Here is a 20,501-nt window from a genome sequence, read left to right on the forward strand (position 1 = left end):
AGGTGGCAACAATGATAAAAAGACTGTATACATTCCAGTGAAAGCATTTACATGTTTAAATCTGGCAAATAATTTTTTATGATGAAATTGAGTTAAAAATTAAAGTAGAGAAACACTAAAAGGGGATATAAAAATGTTTCCTGTCTGAAAACAGCGAAGTGTGTGCCAATGAAGAAAATTCAATGGTTTTGATCTATAATTCAATTGTTGCTGTATTGTTGTTTCATTTGCATTTGTAAAAACAATCCAAAAAATCTTACAAATCAATTCAGAACTAAAATCTCATTGTTTAGATATACACGACAATGCCCAATATCTAATTGCTGTATATTCAAAAGGATGGTGGGGGCATGGAGAGAGAGAAACAAAACAACTTCATTATTTAGTGAAAACAATAACCTATAAACAAGTCTGTTTTTTGTTTATTGACCGTCCATCTTAACGGCTACATAACCACAAAGGAAATATCTTTCATTTAAGGCACTATAGAGAGAGTTCTGTCTGAACAGGGCTTATTGCTTACTATCCTTCATGAAAAAATGTGGCTTTTAATGAAATATGCATAAAAGTCATTTCTGATACATAACCTACATAATTATACCTGTCCTGTGAGGCTAGGTTCAAAAATTATTCTATTCAGAATAATTAAACTCCCCCTTTGTATTATTTCTCATTAATTCAATATTCTTCTGAAAAATAAAGCTCCCACAACAGTTTTAGTAATCAGCCTTTCAGATTTATGAGCTATTTTTATGCTAGTATTGTTCTATAAGACAAGGCTCCTTGATCAATCGCTAGGTAACTGTTTCAGTCTTTTCCCAACACCTTGCTAATCCAACACATTGACTTGTTTTTAATTGAGTAACTTCATTATGCAGAAAATCCCCTTTGTCATACTTCCAGAAACATTAACAGTATTTTATAAAAACAATTATTTAAACTTAATCGTTTTGCACCTCTTAGTCCCCAACTTTTTCCTGTGCAGGAAAAAAAAAGTCCAAAGCATAGAAGGGAAAAATTAAAGCTTATGGTCATTAAAACTATTGACCGAAGTGCAAGAGTAATTTTAATCAGAAGTCCACAAATCAGAAAGCTCTAAGATAACTTATACTCAGTATATAACTCAGTATACTCTTATGAAAAAATAATAATAGAGATGTTCTTCTCATCTGCAAGGAAGTATTACATCTGAAAGATCATAAGTGCACATACAATGAGAGTGTAATAATAATAGCTAAAGAGAAGTGATTCAGGTAGTAACATTTTCAGGTTGAAATATGGAAGAGACTGCAATATATCTTATGTATAATTTAAATATTGACTTAAAAGTGCACTCTAATCTGTCAGGTTTGAATGCAGCTAAAAATATATGGACATATAAGTAATTTTGCAAGAATAGAGAACTATTTCACATTCTGCCTCTGTTAACTTAGGTACTGTTACACTTATTTCACTAATACTGAAATAAATTTGACACTTATTTACCCTTTCACCCAGTTAGTCTAAGGAGGACTGCAGATACCTCTGAAAATTTACTATTCATTACTGTCAATTTTGCAGGAATTTCTTCTGTTGTGTGTTTGTGTGTATGTGAAAGAGAGAGAGCATAGCCTTTATTAATGAATTCTGAATCACTTTCCACTCTTGTTTATATTATCTGGCATATTTGTATTTCTTTTAAAGTGAGAAAAAATTCATAGATGCTTAGAATATTCCTCTTCCATAATCAGCTGAGAAATTTAATGTTCTGTGCTGTTAGCTATGTGCTGAGAGATGATGAACAGCTGCAGACAAAAGGCTTTACTTTTTTAAGTGTAATATTCATCCAGGCCTATAAATTAAGATTATTATTCACAAAAAGTAGTTCTCAAATCTGTTCTTTTTTCAACTGGCAGGCTTGGTGTATGCCCACACTTAATAGGTCTTAGCAGCTGTCTGAATCTGTGTAACAAGCTTAAATTCCCTACACGTAACATCACTTACATGGTAATAAACAATGAATCCAGTTATATCTGTATTTTTTCTAAATCAAGCTTCTTTTTAGCATGATAAACAGAAACATTTCAGACCTGGACAGGAATAGATGTATTCTTTGGTTGACATTTTCTTCAGTGTATGTTGCAAAGTTTTAAATGTTTTGCCTGTTGCTCAGTTTTAAATGAAAGCTTGTCTTACTAGTAGAAGTTGCAATACCTATTAAAGTGGATGTTTTAGTGCATCCTGATTTTTTCCATGCTTTCCCAAAACTGCAACGTTTTCCAAATATATAGTGTAACATGGCTTCCTGTGCTGTTGTTAATTTCAAACCACTCCCTCATCCAAGTACAATTTCTATCTAGTATGTTTGCCATCCTTGTCACGTGCTACTCATCTTTCATGAATGATGTTGAAGTGGTATTAGGTGATTTTCTGTTTGCTGTATGTTACCATATGTTGCATTTTATTTTGAAAAGACTGGCAGATTAGTAGGAATGAAGTCTCCTGATTATTTTTTAATGGATGGGTACTGTATTCTGTGTCAGTTGGAATGCTTCGCAGGGCGTAGAGTGTATTTCCCTTGATGCTTCTGATATCTCAGCTGGGAAACTTTTTGAGGTGTTAATTGTTTCAAAGTCCTCCTTTTCTCCCATCATCATTTACAATTATTAAAAGAATTGTTGATCATTGAAAGGAAGAAGTAAAGTAAGAAATATAGCAGAAAACAAACAAACAATAAAAGAAGATGGGGATAAAGTCATATGTCATTTCTTTGTACTTAGTGGGAACATAGGAACTAGAAGGACTATCAAGTCCAGTGCCCACAAATGTAGGCATAGGCACAGTCTGAGGGCCTGGTTGGAAGACTCACAAAATACTTAGGCTGCAGGCCCTGAAGCAGCTCCCTGTAACAATGCCAGTGCTGTGGTAAAGATGAAAGAATGTAACTATAGTGTGCTACAAGTAGAGAATGTGAAGACTAAGTGAGCTTTGTAATTATCTGAAAATACAGTAAATACACTAAAAAGCTGCCAGATGTGCTCATGCCCCATTTTGTGGAGGATGATGAAAAAAATTACTATTCTGATGTGGAGAGGCAAAAAAAACAACAACCTTTGACTGTTGGTAAAAACAGTTAGCTGGCAAAAAGCATGCAAATGGGTCTTCTATGGGATGTTACTGAAAGTAGGAATGAGGCACATTGCTTTGCCTCCCTAGGGGACCAGTGCCAACATCCTGTGCTTCAACTCAGAGGACTTGAGTGAAAAGGTAGATGTAGACCCAAATAATAGAAATCTTCAATGTTTCTTGTTATTGTTTATTCAATTCCTGCTTTTCTGTCAAATTGGGTTGTATTGGTACTGATATGAATCCAGTGCTTTTAAGTTTTGTGGTTTACCAAAGTGGGATTGGAATACTTAGAAATTAGAGATTATGAAAAAGATAAAAAGCTAAATTTGGATTTGACCTTGCATTTGAAAATCCTGGGATGATTACCATTAGCTAGTTGTTAAGCCTTTGAATCTTTCTGCTCAGTAAAGCAATTTTATTCCTTCCCTTGTGTGCCTTTTGGAAGAATGTATAGTAGGATTTTGCATACAGCAAGACTATACTTTCGTTTACAATATTGATTTATAGTAAATTGGACTAGAACCAACTCTGAATACAGGTCTTTCTTCATACTCTCCTATTAACATTTATAAAATAAAATTAAATTATGGGGAAATGCAATTTTGGACTTTTTGGTCTTTTTTGGAGATAGGAATTGTGTTAAATTGTCATCTCCCCTGTAGGTGTCTCTTCTCTTACATACACTTCTCTTGATGTACAAACATGTACACACATGCTTGTAGTAGAGGAGTAAGACTTCCCTGTTCCTACCTAAGTGTCTTTTTTAAAACTATAATTTATTTTATTATTATTTTCTATTTGTGGATAGTAGAACTGTGTTAATCCATTTGGCCCAGGGCATGACGGTTTATACAGCTGATTATTCATCATGAACTGCAAATGCTTTCCAAAGTCCCTGCTTTCCAGGATAAGTACTTTCTCTTATCCAGGTGACATTTATTCTGTGCTTTCAAGGTGTAGAACCTTTTCTATGTGATGCAGATGATTCTATATTGATTACCCTATGTCTTTGTTGCTTACAGTTTTTCTGATGATTGTCATCATCCAACTTTTACAGTGATGATTTTGCATTTCATTTTGGATTATGTATATATATGTATGTAGCTATACATCTTAAAGCATGATGTTCCAAATAGGGCACAATATACCAGTTCAGACCCAGGATAAATGGATACTTGGTAAATTCTTTCATTTTGACAGCAAACTGAAACTGCTTTGACTATGGTTTCCTGACAGTTTTTGCCCACATTTAGAAGTTCTGTATTACCACTATTTCCCAGCCTGTATTGTGAGGATGTCATTTTAACCAAACAGCATTTGAAGGCCCCACTGTATTTTTAAGACATGGTTCCTTCCACTTTTATCCTTTAACTTTGTTGAGGAATAAAGGAGTTGAATGAGTTTGGGATAAATAATATGACATTTAAAATTGTGCTGAAACAGATATATTTAGCCACTCTTACTTTCCCGTATGTTTCCAAATAAGTTATTTCTAGAAGCTAGCAATTTCTAGAAATTATTTGTAGAAGTTTAAGTTACTACTCTTAGAATGATTTTCAGTTGGAATGCACAAGAAAAATCAGATATATTTCATTTATATTAGAGACTTTTCATTGCTACAGAAAAGTCTCTTAAAACTTACATCTTGTAGCTGCGTGAGCATTTGAGAGTTATATAGCATAGTCAATCTTTTTCCCTTGCCATTGCCTACCATTTTTATCTCTGGCTTAGCCCCTCTGACATTGCTGAGCAAATATAGCAGCTGTGGTAAATTTGAGAGAAGGGAATACCTGCTAAAGATGAGGTCATTTTCTTTAAAAGTCTATTTGGAAGAAATAGTCTACAGTCTGATAAGAGGTAAAACTGATTTATTAGAGTTGTTTAATGTTCCACAACCTAGTTCAAATTTAATTAGGGGACTGTTAAAATTTATTTTTCATGTGGCATCATCACTAGAAAGGACAACTGAAAAAGGTTCCTAGCACCCTTGCAAGAACATAAAGTGTGGCTCACAAATGTTTCTGTAGCCATGAAAAGAGAAAAGGAACAGCTTCATTATGAATTTCAAGACTAGATTAAAAAAAAGAACAAGCTTTGAGATATTGTTACATTTTGTAAAGTGCTGTATTCTTCATATTGAAATGCTGATTTTATAATACAGTAATTTAAGAACAATTGTTTTGTTCTTTCTAGGGCTTTTAAAGAAAGTTTTCTAAGTAACAGATCTGTCCTTACAGGGGAATTGAATTTGCTCCCTTCAAGCATTGGTTTAGATACATATTTCACCCCAGCATTCTACCACATCATTTCAAAGTTGATCACAGGGCTCCAAGCAATGTGTCTGCCTATATTTTAATGCAAAGGATATCAGCTAAAATTATTGTGTTTAAAACGGGTAAAATTTATTATCACATAATAAAACCATTCTTTTCCTCTTTTCTCCCATCTTCTCCTCTTCTCTCCTGCCTTATTTCCTCTTTCATTAACAAAGACTGAACTGAGTATCAAAGGTAGTTCTTCATTTCTTCTGTTTCCATTCTAAATTATGTTCATATGCAAATGAAATGTATTTTAGATTAAAAAAAAAAAAAGAAAAAATCCTATCCATTTATATCAATTTGTTTATTTATAGTAGTGTAATAGTATTATAGTAGTGTAATAGCATTCTTCATCAACCACACAAGCTTTATTAAACTTTAGTTTTGTATTTCATCATATATTTATGGATGTAATAAGTTATTTTCAAACTCTCTTTTCCATTTGCAAAGCATAGTTTCTCACTATAAACATTTATTTCTTTTTCTTCTGTACATAGGGTCTAAAAAGCTTACAAGGTGTCTTTAAAGATAAAGTTCTCCCTCTGGTAGTGCAGCTATATAATTCCTAAATAATCAGGCCTAGATGTAGCAGGACAAAAATGGTTTCAACACTTGTGGGGCTAAATCCATTCTAAAAGAGCATGGGAGCCGATAATTGGCTGTTGAAGCGAAGTGTTGAGTATTGTAGGGTTTTGGGTTATAATTCTGTCTAGTGGATATACTTTCCCTAGTCACTAATATTTAGTTCGCTCCTAGAGTCTCCTCTCTGCTTTCTGAGACTGAAATAATGAGTGTTGGATAGTAAGGTCAGTGAGGAAGAGGAAGAAAAGTCTACAGATCACCATTTCCTGCTGTTGACACTGGAATGATGGTTAAAGAAACCATTAGGCTTAGAATATGACAACAGCCAGATTATGTCCTCTAGAATCCCCCTTTTGCTTAAATACCTGCTTTTGCTTCTGATGATGTCGACTTCTGGCTTCCTGAAGCTTTTCACTTTCTTGAGAGTCTAGCAATAATGTAATTGTTATGCTAGAGATGAAGTCTTTTGGTAATTTACTAAACTAGTTAAGATACTTCAGAATGTCATAATTTAGGAGGAGATAATTTAGTAAGTGATCCTTAAATTCTATATATGGGTCTTTGAAATAATTTGTGCTACCTCCAGCTTTCTAGTATTATAGGGAGTATTGAAAAGAGCTACTTGGTAAGGATTTTAATAAAGACCTTATGTAACTTCACAGCTTGTATAATGAAAGGTCACAGCAGCTAGGAATAGAAAAATGTGCTATTATAAATAAATACTCCATGATGAATATTCAACATACCTCTAAAGCCTAATTTAAGTACATTCGGTTGTTTGTTTCATTTCTTCTTCCCTCAACTGATTTTCACCTGGATTACTCTATTTTAAACAGGAACAATAAATAAATTAGTAATGACTGGATGTTACCTTGGCTCAGCTTAAAATCAGTGCCAAAATGTAATCAAATGTTAATGTAGGTCAACATCATCCCACTAGTCAGCATAGATGTGCAGCACTTGATATTTTTATTTGTTCAAGGTCAGCATCAAGTACTTTCTATTAGTACTGCCCACAGTATTCAGTAGCCCCTGTATTTGTGGCATAATTTTTCTTTTGATAGCACACGCAGACCAAAAGCCTTCTGAGCTGGAGTGTCATTTCATTTAAATACGTGTTTTACCATTTGCAACTTCAATAAAAAACATTTTATAATACAGCTCCTCTCAGAAGCTGTAGAAGACAAATGAAACATAACCTTCATTTCCGCAAGGTACTTTCCTTGCACAAAAGAAGCCATTTTAAATTTATTTTTAAAATGTTGGTATTAGTGTATCTTTTGAATCTGTTTCAGTTAACTATGTGATCTAATTAGAAATAAAACCTGGTTCTGTTGGATAGTCTTGTTTTTAAACACCCAGTCAAATAACAGATATATACAGATCTCAAAGACAAGGTATTTAATAGAAAATGTTATAACCTTCTCCTCATTCTTTTAAATGTTTTACACAGATGAAAGTACTTTTCATCTGAAGAATTCAAAGTATGCTTGTCTTTTTCTGCCATTTTACAGCCTGGAAATAGAAGATTTTGATTCAATTTTAAAATGCATCTTGATGATTATTATTTTCTCAGAAAGTGTTTGGGAGATAGAAGGCAACAAAGCATCACACAAGGTAGCCAAAAATTCCAAAAGTGCATAGAGTTATTGAAGTGTTCTTCATAAAACCTTTGTCTCACTTTGTGGTGATTCCCTTACTGTGTTCAATATACAAAATAGTTTAACATTCCACTGTTCTAAGGATATATCTAACTATATTTTAAGGCTCATATTGAACACATTTTATTGTATGATTAGCAAAAACTAAACGACAGATATGTAAAAAAATTTGTTGCTTGCATTCTTCCCCTGAACTTTGAATTAAACCCCAAACATTGAAAATATCTGTAGCATCAAACATAAAGAATCACACTGAATTACTTCTGAGAAGTCGTTGTGAAGATAGAAGCACCATTTGGTATTTTTAGATTCTTCTGATTGAGCATTCTGATTGATCATAAATTTGCTACTAAACAACATATGGGCAAATCCCAGAACGCTAGGAGAGATGTTAAAAAGTGGTCAAAACATCAACATCTTATTGTATTTATAATTAAAACATGCAATGCAGAGCACATGCACATAAAACCACTGAAAAAGACAGCTTGTCATCCTTTTGGATGTATTTGAGAAAATAACACATTTCAATGAAACACCATGGAAGATTAACAAATTAGTTATGTATTAGCCGACCTCCTGTATCCTTGGGCTGTCAAAGCTATGTCACTCTCTCGCAATGCTACTCTGATACAATTTTAATTGGAACTACATTTCCTTATTGCCTATTTGAATTTGGTTTTGTTGTTTTACTGCTGCTTCCTTGCAAGGGGAGGACTACCTCTGAAAGCAGGAAATATACATTCTCTTTAACAGTTTTTCCTCTGCTTCAAATACAAAGACTAATTCTAAAGGAATATAAAATGCAGATACTAGTGGACTAGATATTGGTATTAGGATTAACAGTTTCTTTACAGGTTTATCAAAAATGAAATATAACATTCTGCAAATAGCATTGAGTGCATTACATGCAAGAAACATTTTAGAGAAGAGCAGATGCAAGAAATAAATATCACCTGTTCAACTAGTTCATTACACTTCTGGTGTAAAGCTTTTCACATTTTTTCTTCCATGTTTTGGGAGCCATTTCAAAATGAATCAAGTGATATAGCAACGCCCTGCACCTAGAAGAAAAAAGCATCGATAAGCAAAACTCTGCTTTATCTCTACTGAAATTCTTTCTTGCATTTGCTTTTTCAGTAATTAATTTTATTCATTTATTCTCTCTGCTTCTAATGACTCTTACTCATAATGTTGTCACTGAAATATTTGTACAGAAAGGTAAACTGTATCACAATCACATACAGGCTGCACAGGAAACAGGGCATAAGCAACGACGCAATTTTTTTAAAACCACACTTCCTTGAACTCTTTGCTACTTCATACGTTCGTCCTTCACTGTGCTGGAGGTACCCAGAGGCCGTGCTTGTCAGAACACTCTGTGGGAGCCACAAGTAGCCATACTGTGTAGCCCAACACAGGAGTAATAAGAGAAACCAAGCCAACTTGCCCTTTCTCTTTTTTGATACCATGGCAGCAAACTGAGTGATTGCTATAGAAAGCTTTCTGCCTGCTGTGCATTAAGGGAATGTTCCCATCAGATGGAGAGGCTAGCAGCAGGAAGGGACAATCCTTGCTGATTATTTTTAGTCTTTACAACAAGTGTAAACTGGTGCTGTCGTACAGAGCAAGTCTGGTGCCTAACTTCATTCTGCAGGGAAGCTCCTCTTTGTTGCCACAGTTGCACATCCACTCCGCTTTTCCCTCATAGTAAATACATTTTAATGCTGGTGTAGAGCAGCAAATACCCTATATCCATAGGCTTAACCTGACCTTCAGAGATTAAATTAAGATTTATATGTAATTTTTTTCCTCTTCAAATTCCTTGGACCTGTCTGGTAAAAATAAAAAAAATCTGTTCCCACAATAGTGTTGATAATTTCCTGACACAAAATGCACTATTATATAACATCTCCACTTTTTGCCAAGCCATGGGGCAATACCTGTGGTGAAGAACAGTCTGAATATTGTAAATCCAGTGCTTTAGACTTGTCTTTTTGGGGGGAGGTGTGAAAGGAGCGAGAAATGTCCTGGACTGTGATTTTGAAATGCCTGAGGAAGGAGAGAGAATTGTTTGATGGGGAGGAGGTGTGTTTTCCAGCCAAGCCCTTCTGAGCACAGACACTAGTGGGATGCATGACACTGTGGTTCTGGACTGCGGATGGTGTGTGGAGTCCCACAGTAGAAGAGACTCTGTTGTACTGCATTACACATTCAGTTGATGACACGTTGTAGGTAGAAGAACAGAACTCAGTACAGGTCTACTGGTAGCTTAAGATTTGACAGAACTGCTAGGTAAAGACATCAGTATTTTACTTTTAAATTCTAGAAATGCAAACTTGTAACACTTGATGACATAAAAGTATATTTCCAAACCTGCAACTTCAATATTTTCACAGTTTATTTTGCAGCAATATTTTTCTTACCTGCTTAGTTGCAAGTTAATGTAAGTATATACAAGTTAGAGAATAAAAGAAGAAGAGATTGTAGTGATGGGAGTATTTAGAAGACTGGTAAATCAGGCCAGCCTAAAACTTTGAAACAGCGGTGTACTATGTTGGTGTTTATTAACAATAGGTATTGCTAGTGGTTAGTTCTTAACAATTATTAATCATTATTGCCACTTCAAAGCAGTTGATTCTTATTTAACTTTTTTTACTGCTGATGGATATGATCCTTGGACCTACTCACTGAGGTTGAGATGATCAGGCTACTGGGGTCTTTGAGGAGGGATGCTGGAACCATGATCGGTAAAGCTGTTCTTCCCCAACTCTGTTGGTGTTTCTATGTTCCTTACCCCTCTTGTGGTTATGTATTGTGCTTATCTGTGTTACAATAGGCTATACACTGTGTCAGTGTATGCTTATACTATTTTGGAATACCTGCATATGAATTCAAGGCAAGCAAATATTAATTGTATCCTGCTTAGTTTATTTCTACATTACAGCTGCAACAGGCCTCTGTTCTGGCTTGGCTGCAGTGCTGTTGCATCTTTTTCCTCATCTATCTTCATAGCTAGCAAATGTAGGCCTTGAGAAAATTTTTATTATCACACAGTCTAAGCTTTCCTAATGAAGAATTAGACAAGGTTCTAGTTCTTTAAAAAAACGTACATACTCTGTTGATGTCAGTGTCTAGGAAGAGCAGAGGTAGCCAAGTGATTCAGTGTAAGAAAGAGTTAGGGGGACACCTTAGGAGTTAATGAATTCCCTGGACTGAGACAGACAGAGTTGTACTATTGAAGCAAAATACATTTCCTTTCCTTTCTCCTCCCTGGCAAACAGGCTGTCCAGAAGAGCTGAGTGATGAGGGCAAAGGAGAAAACTCAGACCTTTAGAATCACTTGGTAATGCTATCTCTTCATTGTAGTATGCATTTTGGACCTTGTCCATTAGGTCACAAGGAGAGAACAGCCATTTTTCTTCCTGTCTTATTCATTTCCGTTATCTCATTAAAGCATGAAGTGTTTAATTTGTACTCCATTTGGGCTTGTACTACTTAGTACCTTGCAGTACTGAAGGTACGGAGGTTTTAACGTGCAGGTTAATGGTTTTCTGAGCATCTAAAGCACTATAATTTCATTGTGTTTTTCTTACCAATTCCTTCATTACCTCTCCCATGCAGTTCTCTTATTTAATAAATATGAATTACTAGCCTTATGCTAATCATTTATTTTACTTCATCACGTTGTACGATGGTGAAAATGTAACTACTTGCTTTTGTTTTAATTATAACCTCTCCTAAAGCCCTTCATAAAGATATTTACATAGAAAGGTGTGGTAAAGACATAGGAGAAGGTGCTGTTCCACAGAGGAGTAGGAATATTTTTATCTGCTTAGACGTGTTCATCTGTATCCAACTGAAAGTTTCTTTAAACTGTGGAGTGTCATGAGCTCTGTCACATTTAAAATGAGATCATTTTATATTCTGTTTGCTTGATGATTGCTAGATGAGATCTAGAGCAAACACAGCTTTGATGTCACCTTTTGTCTATGTGATGTCACATAAACACAAATGTTATGTCTAAGTACAGCAAGTGGATTTTTATCTCTTTACCTCAGTAATTACTATGAATAATCCTTGTAGAATTATTTTTTCCTCTCAGTTTTTAGTTTTCTTACCTGCCCCCATAATTATTGGTAATTTTTCTGTTTCCTATCTGGGCTATCTCACACTCTGGTTTATATCACTGTCCTTTCAATAGCAGCGATGCTAAACATCTTGGTTCTTTTCCTTGTCATTGTGTGCTGTTTTTTCTTCAAGTAATGCTTATTTTAGCCTAAAGAAAGAAATATTACCAACCAATAACTAAAAAAGATGAAACCATAAAGAGGCAACAAATTCTGTATTGCTTTACCTAGCCCCTAAATTCTTCAAACCTACAAATACCTTGAAATTAGAGAGGAAAATTTTCCTTCATGTACTCTCAGTCTTTTTTCTTTAATAAAATACAACATCCAGTAGCCAATTGTCAGTTAAAATCCATTAGTTTTCAGCCACCGTCGATGCGGTGACTTTATTTCAGTGACCGTAGATACGGTCATGTGCAGCGCCTGTAGATATGTGGAACATTCTGCTTCTCCAGTGAGCATGACCTCGGATAATCCTGCTGGAGGACAGTGAGGGAACACATATCCCTGGGAGCACACTGCTTACCTGACGGTGAACTTTAGTGAGGCACGTCTTACAGGCAATCCACAGAAGATCAGGCTGAATAGTCCTCTTTCTTTCCTAGGGCTAATACATCAAGGTATGGAACTAACTCATTGCGTTGCAAATGCAAACAGGCATGGTTATGTTCTGATTGTGCATTTCCATATTGCAGTCTGATTATAAATTTCCCAAATTTTTGTTGGTCTCAAGAGAAAAAGCACTTTATCAAAAAGTGAATTGTGCCATAAGATAAAGGATATATATCCTATTTTTGCTGCTTCCTCTGAGGGCTAAGTCACATTACCGGAGTCAGTGGCCTGCTCACTTGGGGCACCTTTTACAATCACAGTTTTATTCCTCTAAAAGATGGTGTCAGTGACAAATATGAGTTGTTAAATGCCTCGAAATAGCAAGTAATGTAGGGTGATAACCAGTGGAATTACAAGGCCAAATGTGTTGGCTTATAATACAGTATTTCTAACAAGTACATTTCCCACTCTATCATGTTGTGTTGTATCTAGCTATGTGTTTGTATATGTGTGTGTTGTATTTTGTTTATTTTTTTAATATTGCAATACTGTCAGTGGAGTCAGTAATGCATTTAGAAACCTTTTTTTTTGTAACTGAGCCTCTTTAATTGCAAATATTCAAATATACAGATCAGGAAGGGCCAGTCATAGTAAACTGCTGGATTTTGTTACATTTTATGAAGCATTTTATTTTATGCAAACGAACTGCTTATTTAGACATCCAGTTGGACTGAATCCCAGAAAAGCAAACCTGATTTTGTTGTTACAACTAGAAATTGGCTCAAGAGTTGAATGGAAATTATAGGGAATGGTGTACCACAGTTTGGAGTCAGATGTTTATGTGACACAGTAATGATATCTGGTGCTTTATGATCAGTGCTGTCCTCAAAAATCAATGTTAGAATGAGAAAGTGAGGTCTTCACCACCTCCTAGGTGGTTCTGGTGCGTGAGAGAGACAGTGAACCTGCTTGCTAGGAATTAATATTGGACTTCTTCAGTCCCTGTAACTGACAGGAATAGGTACTCTAAAGAACTCTCAATGAAAGAAAAATCATAAAAGAGAATGCTGTTTAGTAATTCCCCCTCCTTGCATCAGTCCTTGACTAGGCCATACTAAGCTAATAACCCTTCTAATTGATTTCTTTTTTTTTTTTTTTCTTCTTCAGTCACTCACATAATTCTCATCAATCAATCTTTCTCACATTGTTCATCATTCAGGAGGTTCATGATTTCACACAGAAGCCATTTACTGGGTTAGTTGTGAAGATTTTCTGAAGCCATTTCCCCAAGTTAATAAAATATCTGCAGCACTATTGGAAGAACTAAGTGTTCAAATTACTTTTGCAGACATCGTCATTTTTAACCTGCAGTCCTTTACGTCTTCTCCCTCTCTTCTCTTCGCTATGGGCAATCAGAAATCAGTGGCCCACTGCTTGAATAGTATCACTTCAATTCACCAAAATACAATTGCCTAATCCACCAGTCTTTTGGAAAGATGATCCATATTTAAGGTAAAGAACAAATAAATAAATAAATAAATAAATAAAAAATCCCCACAACTTCATTTAGGCAGAGCAAGCATATTATAACAGTACAAGAGGAATTTTAAAAATATTTTTTTGAATAAGACTGAATACAAAAAAACTAAAAGACCCATTATATGTGTGTTCCATATGTCATTCAGGATACAAAACAACACAGTGAGCAACTGTTGTTACTTTATTGCTCCAGCATCTGATCATTAAAGAAATGGGAAAGTTCTACATCAGTCATTGTACACAGTAGAACTAAAATGATTAAGGTAGAATATTGGCACAACATCGGTGTCTGTTGCTTTGAAAATAAACCTCTTTGCTTATTTTATATATCAGCTGGAGCCCATCATGCCATGGCAGTTTAGTATTCTTTTGATGTTATCCAGAAAATTATATAAAAGAAAACATTCGTCTTTTACTGTCACTATTCATTTTCGTGAAATAAATTCGATTCTGAATTATAAAAGCAGAATAGTAGTACTGGGGATATTTTAAAATGTGAATGATGTTTTATTTTTCTTGCTTGTTTCTGTCATGCTAACTTATTCTCTCATTCATTTTAAAAGTTTGCCTATCAGTTAAGAAATGGCTCGTGGTAATCCAAGAAACTTCTGAATGTAAATCCCATCTGGTATAGTCTGCAGAATGCTTAAGTAGTACTTCTGTCTCTCTCCAACCTTCCTTTGAAACATTGAATAAACTCAAATGGCTTATTAAATGGCAGCACACAGTCAGTGCTAAATATTCTGGTTAAGCCATATGAAACTCTGTCCTCTTTTATGTTTTATAATTTCTTAGAGAAGTACCAGAAAGATACTTCAACAAATGTGTTAATGTTAGAAGTGAGGGAGTAGGAGCATTTCTTGTTCCATTCGTGTCATGTAGTTGGTTGTTTATATGCAGTAGCTATCTTCCTCTTGTTATTTCTGATCACAACACAACTATGATAGAAAATTATGGCAGTTGTCTGCTTTGGTAGCAGAATGCTCATGCTGAAACTGCCAGTGAGATCAGGTGGTTCTTTCACCCCTAACGATTTTCCTCCTAAGTCAAAGATGAGGTATGGTGTCAGGAAAAGAAAAATTGTATTCCTGTTAGCCATGTCAGAAGGTGGGATTTGAAACAAACTGGGAGAGGCAGATTGGATTTCTCTTGAACTTGGAAAAGTAACAGAAAATGCTTTGGTGATCACAGAGAAGAATATGCATAAATATGAACTGACAGGAGTATAAGGAAAGAGGGCTTGAGGTTAGAATGAGCCCTACGATAACAAGGCACGTTGGAGACGAAAATCAGATAAAAGTGGATTAAAATATAAATAAACACACAGCATGTTTTAAAGCTAAAGCCTGATATGTAAGTGGATCTTGATTTATAACTGGGTTATATTTGCTTATTTGTGTTATTAACTGCCTGAAGCAGGTATGGGATACAAATAGCAACTGTCACCAGTCAGATCCACGTGCTAAATCCACATGCTACTTGCAGGTTGTTATTTGAGTATCTGTTATAACCAAACACAGAACAAAATTTCAAAAGCAACTCAAGGCTTTGAAATTCATGCAGAGAAGAACAGCCCACATTTCTGCATTGTCTTATTCCCCCAATATATGTCATCTTTTTGTATCACTGTGTGGTAGGGATGTGCATGTACTGACCTTGCTTAATGACTGTAGCAAGTAGTGAATAATGTATGAAATACACAGCTTCTACCTAGTGCATGAAGATAAATAGTGCTGGGCAATCAGGGCTGTTCTGAACTGTGTTGTCATGCTCACAGTGTTCAGTACTATCCCCAAAGCTGTCCTTGTATCAGAACAAGGCCAAAATGCATTAGAAAATTAAATTATTTTGAAATTGAGCTATTTGTACTTTATTTCATTTTTATTTTTATATTTGTAATTTATCAATTTGGTAATTATGATAACAGTTTCTAACTCTTCTGTTAGCTACTACAATTTCCCTTATCCTGACATACACAAATGCTTTTGAAATACCGATCCCAAGAGGCATAGCTAGACAAAGTTTTCATCTGGAAAGACACTAAACAATCTTTTACCAAAGGTGAATATAACAGCTACTGATGGATATCATACTTAAAATTATTGTAAACAAATTTCTTAAACAAAACACTTAGCCATGATAAATGACCTTATCCCTGCAGATAGATAGTACTAGATTTAAACTCTTTTCTAACTTCATATAGCATATATATTAAAAATGCACTTCATATACATCTGTAAAAAAATGGTGAGTGTGGCTCATAACTAGCTCTTCTTGACTTGAGATGCTTGGGGTGAGTTACCCTGAAGCCTGGCTTCCCAGTGTTTGTTACGTCCCTCTGTTATTTCCTGAAGACTACATTCAACTGTATGAAAAACTGTCCTGGGTGCTTAAGAAAGTGCAGGTAATTTTACAGTCTTTTGTTTTCAACAGCACTTTGTAAAGTGAAACAAAACAGAAATTTGTAATACTCTCTGTCAGAAATCTGGAGATGGAATGAAGCATGAGAGGAACATCTCTGGATAAGTCACAAAACTGAGAAGGTTCATGTCTGAAACCAGAAAACACTGCATTAAGTTTGATAAGCACTTTTGAATTCATTCATTTACTTCTCGTGTACTCAGACTTCATTTTTGTACGTACTGAAAGGTTAGTTAGATTAATATTTTCTGTTAATAATTTCCTATTTTGAGCAAGGCATCTGAAACAGAACACTGCCGTAGGTGAGTCTTTCCTTACAAATTTTTCTCTTTCTCAAGTTCCAGCTGCTTCATCTCTATAACGTTTGGGATCACTTCCATAAGTCACTGATGAAACAATGGAATAAAGATCTGCCACAGGTAGTTTATTTTCTCACTGTATTTCTCCAGGGGAGAACAGCTTCTGTAACATAAAGTTTGTTTTTAAGGGGTTTTGAATTTTGGTTCATCTTTTGGGAGCAAGGGATTTTTTGTATGTATCCATACTGTTTTGTGTTAGATGAGACAGTGTTTGAGGGGGAGTTTTCTAATCATCAATATCATATGTGGCTTTGTAGCAGCTGGTACCACAATCCTAATGTGACACCTGAGAAAGTTTAGTCTCCTGCTGTGTTTATTGTGACTGGGGGTTAGATAGATCTCTCACAGTCTTCAGCCAGAAGCAGCAGATTCATTGATGCTCCAGGCTGCTGAATAACCTGAAGACATGACTAGCCTATGAATTTGAAATGATGTTCTATGAAAACCGTAGAGTTGATAAAAAGAATCAGGATATGTCTGGCATGATTGTGCAGCCTGCGTGACAGTAGAGGATGACAGTTTTCTTGGATATAATTTCCTAAGGGTTATTCATGCCTGATTTTGATTCGTTGAACTTCTCTACTCCAGATGAAAAATGACAAAGGTACAAATAAACAAGGATCATCAGTCACTAGGACAGGGTTATATCCAAACCAACAGAAATATTAGAAAGGATGACATTAGTTATTGTAAATATGCAAAATATTATGTGAGCATGAAATCCAGGAGCATTCCTTCATTGTAGATGGAGTTAACTAGGTTTACTAGAGCGTATTGCAAGGTCTGTGTATGCATATACATATATTTCAAAATCCTACAAACATTATCTTCTAGGTTCTTAGTTTTAGCTTCAATTCCCTGTTTGCATTCCAAAGTTGAGCTCCACGGGGCTCCAAGATATTTTTTGGAGTAATATTCACAAGGAAATTAAATGATGACTTTGTCTTTAAGCTTAAAAATTTTCATTTTCTAAAGCATGTTGTATGTTGATGCTGTATTTCAATACTGAGAATTTGCTTGGGCCTGTATGTACAGCTACACAACTGATTAAAGCCTTTTGTATGAAGAAAAGCTTTTCATGTCTTGCAGTAAAAGTGTTTCTGTTTGTAATGAAGATCAACCATTTTTTGGAAAGTTTAACGGGAACCGCTGATCTAAGAATCAATGTGTAGTAAGTTGAAAAATTTAGACCAAAACTATATTGCTTAACCTGATAGCAGAAACGAATGACAGAAAACAGCCCAGCAATGACTTTGACAGCGAGATGTGTAAAATTTTATGTAGTGAAATTGCAAGAAAAGACAGATAAAGCTAGTCGTTTGATGATATGTAGTTGACTTTCAGAGTTCTATAAAATTGTGAACTATGTTCCTAGTTTTATTCCTGGTACAAACATGTGTATCTATCAAAGAATATGAATGATTTGCAAATTCTTTGAAGTTCTTGTAAATTACAGAATCATAGAATATCCAAGTTGGAAGGGACTCACAAGGATCATCGAATCCAACTCCTGGGTCCCCAAAGGACTGCCCCAATAAATAAAAATCAGATCATGTATCTGAAAGCGTTGTCCAAATGCTTCTTGAATGCTGGCAGGCTCGGTGCCATGACCAGTGCCTGACCACCCTCTTGGTGAAAAACCTTTTCCTGATATCCAGCCTGAACTGCCCCTGTCACAGCTCCATGTCATTCCCTCGGGTTTTATTGCTGGTCACCAAAGAGCAGAGATCAGTGCCTGCTCCTCCGCTCCCCCTCATGAAGAAGCTGTAGACCATGACAAGGTCTCCCCTCAGTCTCCCCTTCTTCAGGATGAACAATCCAAGTGACTTCAGCTGCTTCTCATACGTCTTCCCCTCTAGACCCTTTACCATCTTTGTTGCCCTCCTTTGGACACTCTCTAACAGTTTTATATCTTTCTTATACAGTGGCGCCCAAAACTGCACACAGTGCTCAAGGTGAGGTTGCACCAGTACAGAGAAGAGTGGGACAATCACTTCCCTCGACCGGTTAACAATGCTGTTCTTGATGAAGCCTAGGATAAAGCTGGCCCTCCTGGCTGCCAAGTATATTATAGTATTGTAGCATTTAGGTTGGAAAAGACCTCTGAGATCACCAAGTCCAACCACTGCCTACTGCTAAACCATGGCCCTAAGCACCACATCTACATGTCTTTTAAATGCCTTCAGGGAAATATTTAAGCATCATACACATATTTAGTAATAACTATATTTATTACCTATGTATATAAATGTTCCACTTTTTTGGGAAGTTGCTATATGGCTGTTTTTGATACATTTGGTACCATTGGATTACAATCTGTAAACTTCCCAAAGCAGAAAGAATTGCCAGGAGCTGAATGGACCTATGATAATTATTATCATCAATTATACTACTCAGACAAGTGAATCTTGTTAGAACACTAGAAACAACTCAGAGAGAATTATTGACATATTTTTTTTTCCATTTTTTCCCCCTGCTGGGAGCAAATTAAAAATAAAGATAACATAGTAGTTTATGGGCATAGTAAGTAGAGATGGAAGAAAAGTCTTCAGAATTCTTTATGTTCAAAAAAAAACAAACCCAAAACTTAGAGACCTCTTAGTGACCTCTTAACTTTATTTTCATAATAGTTTTACTAGTTTTACTGTCTTTTCTTTTTGTCCCTGAGAGACTAGCCCTAGTTTGAACTGTTAGCCTCTCCAAGCCCAAGGTAGCCAGGGGTTTCACCTACAGCAGATTAGCAGAGACAGAAGTACTACCTTTGCACAGTCTCTCCTTTTTATTTGTTTCTGGTTTTGTTCAACTTCAGAGGCAGTTTCAAGAAGACTGTTTACTACATGCCCTGCAGATATGGTTTGACCTCTTTGAATTGTTACTGAAGAAGCTGAAGAGAGAGGTGGAAAGCTCATCTTGATTTAGTTTCCTAATTCAATGTATAAATCAGTGTAGGCCATGCTGGTTATAATGGAGGAGAAACAGCTTTTTTTCTGAGCTTCTCTGTCAGGCATATTAGATAAAGGCCATGTTTACCCTGTAGGTTGGACAGTTCATCAAAGCTTTACACGTGTATGCCATCTTTAGAGTTCCTTTTGCTATGATTGTGCTGTAACTGGTGTCTCTAAATCCACACTGAATGACCATCACCATTTACCAGGCAGGCACGAACAGACAAGGTGCTGGAGAGGACATGAATGACAGAAAATACTCCAGATGACAAAATGCATGAAGGCTTATAGCAAACTGAATTTGTGGGGCTTTAATATATTTTATCACACTCATAACCTGATTTGGCATTCCTGAATATGAGGAAAACCTGTTCACTTGGACCATGTGCAATTTGTTAGCTAAATATGTCATGACCTTCTCTAGGATAAATCTGCTTTTGTCGTGACAAGTGACAGAAGAGAAAATATGAGCTAAGATTTCTAGAGCAGTGCTAGGAGTTAATTCATATATTTCCTACACAAAATAAAAATTATTCCTTTTCTGCTTATGCAAGATAAGGGCCCTTGAATGCTGCAGTAATATTAAAGTTGTAATCATAATGGTATGAAAAAATCCTAACTCCTGACACAGGGCATCATGAGGCCTCAAAAGGGCAATAATAATATAATGATATGTTTACTAAATTTTCTAATGGATGGTGCTGAATATGCTCATAAAGTCAAAGGATTGCTTTTCAGATGCAGGCAGCACTGAGAACTTCTGACTTAAAATGTTAGCACTTCTGGAAGGAGATGATGTGAAAACCCATTATATTCATGATAAAAGTAATGATGAAATTAGATGAATCCATTGTTAATTAGCACTGATTAGTTTTACATTATCTATAGT

The 20,501-nt window shown here is 35.6% G+C and overlaps 1 long non-coding RNA gene across 5 annotated transcripts in view; it reads left to right on the forward strand.

Annotated features, from left to right (window-relative positions):
* LOC121074177 overlaps positions 1–20,501 on the forward strand; it is a 142,065-nt gene that overhangs the window by 12,070 nt on the left and 109,494 nt on the right. For all 5 annotated transcript variants that reach the window (XR_005822198.1, XR_005822196.1, XR_005822197.1 and 2 more), the window contains one exon: positions 16,647–16,727. This is a non-coding gene — a long non-coding RNA (uncharacterized LOC121074177). The remainder of the gene's footprint in view (positions 1–16,646; positions 16,728–20,501) is intronic.

This window comes from Cygnus olor, chromosome 8 (assembly GCF_009769625.2).
Source record: "Cygnus olor isolate bCygOlo1 chromosome 8, bCygOlo1.pri.v2, whole genome shotgun sequence".
NCBI classification, from domain to species: domain Eukaryota; kingdom Metazoa; phylum Chordata; class Aves; order Anseriformes; family Anatidae; genus Cygnus; species Cygnus olor.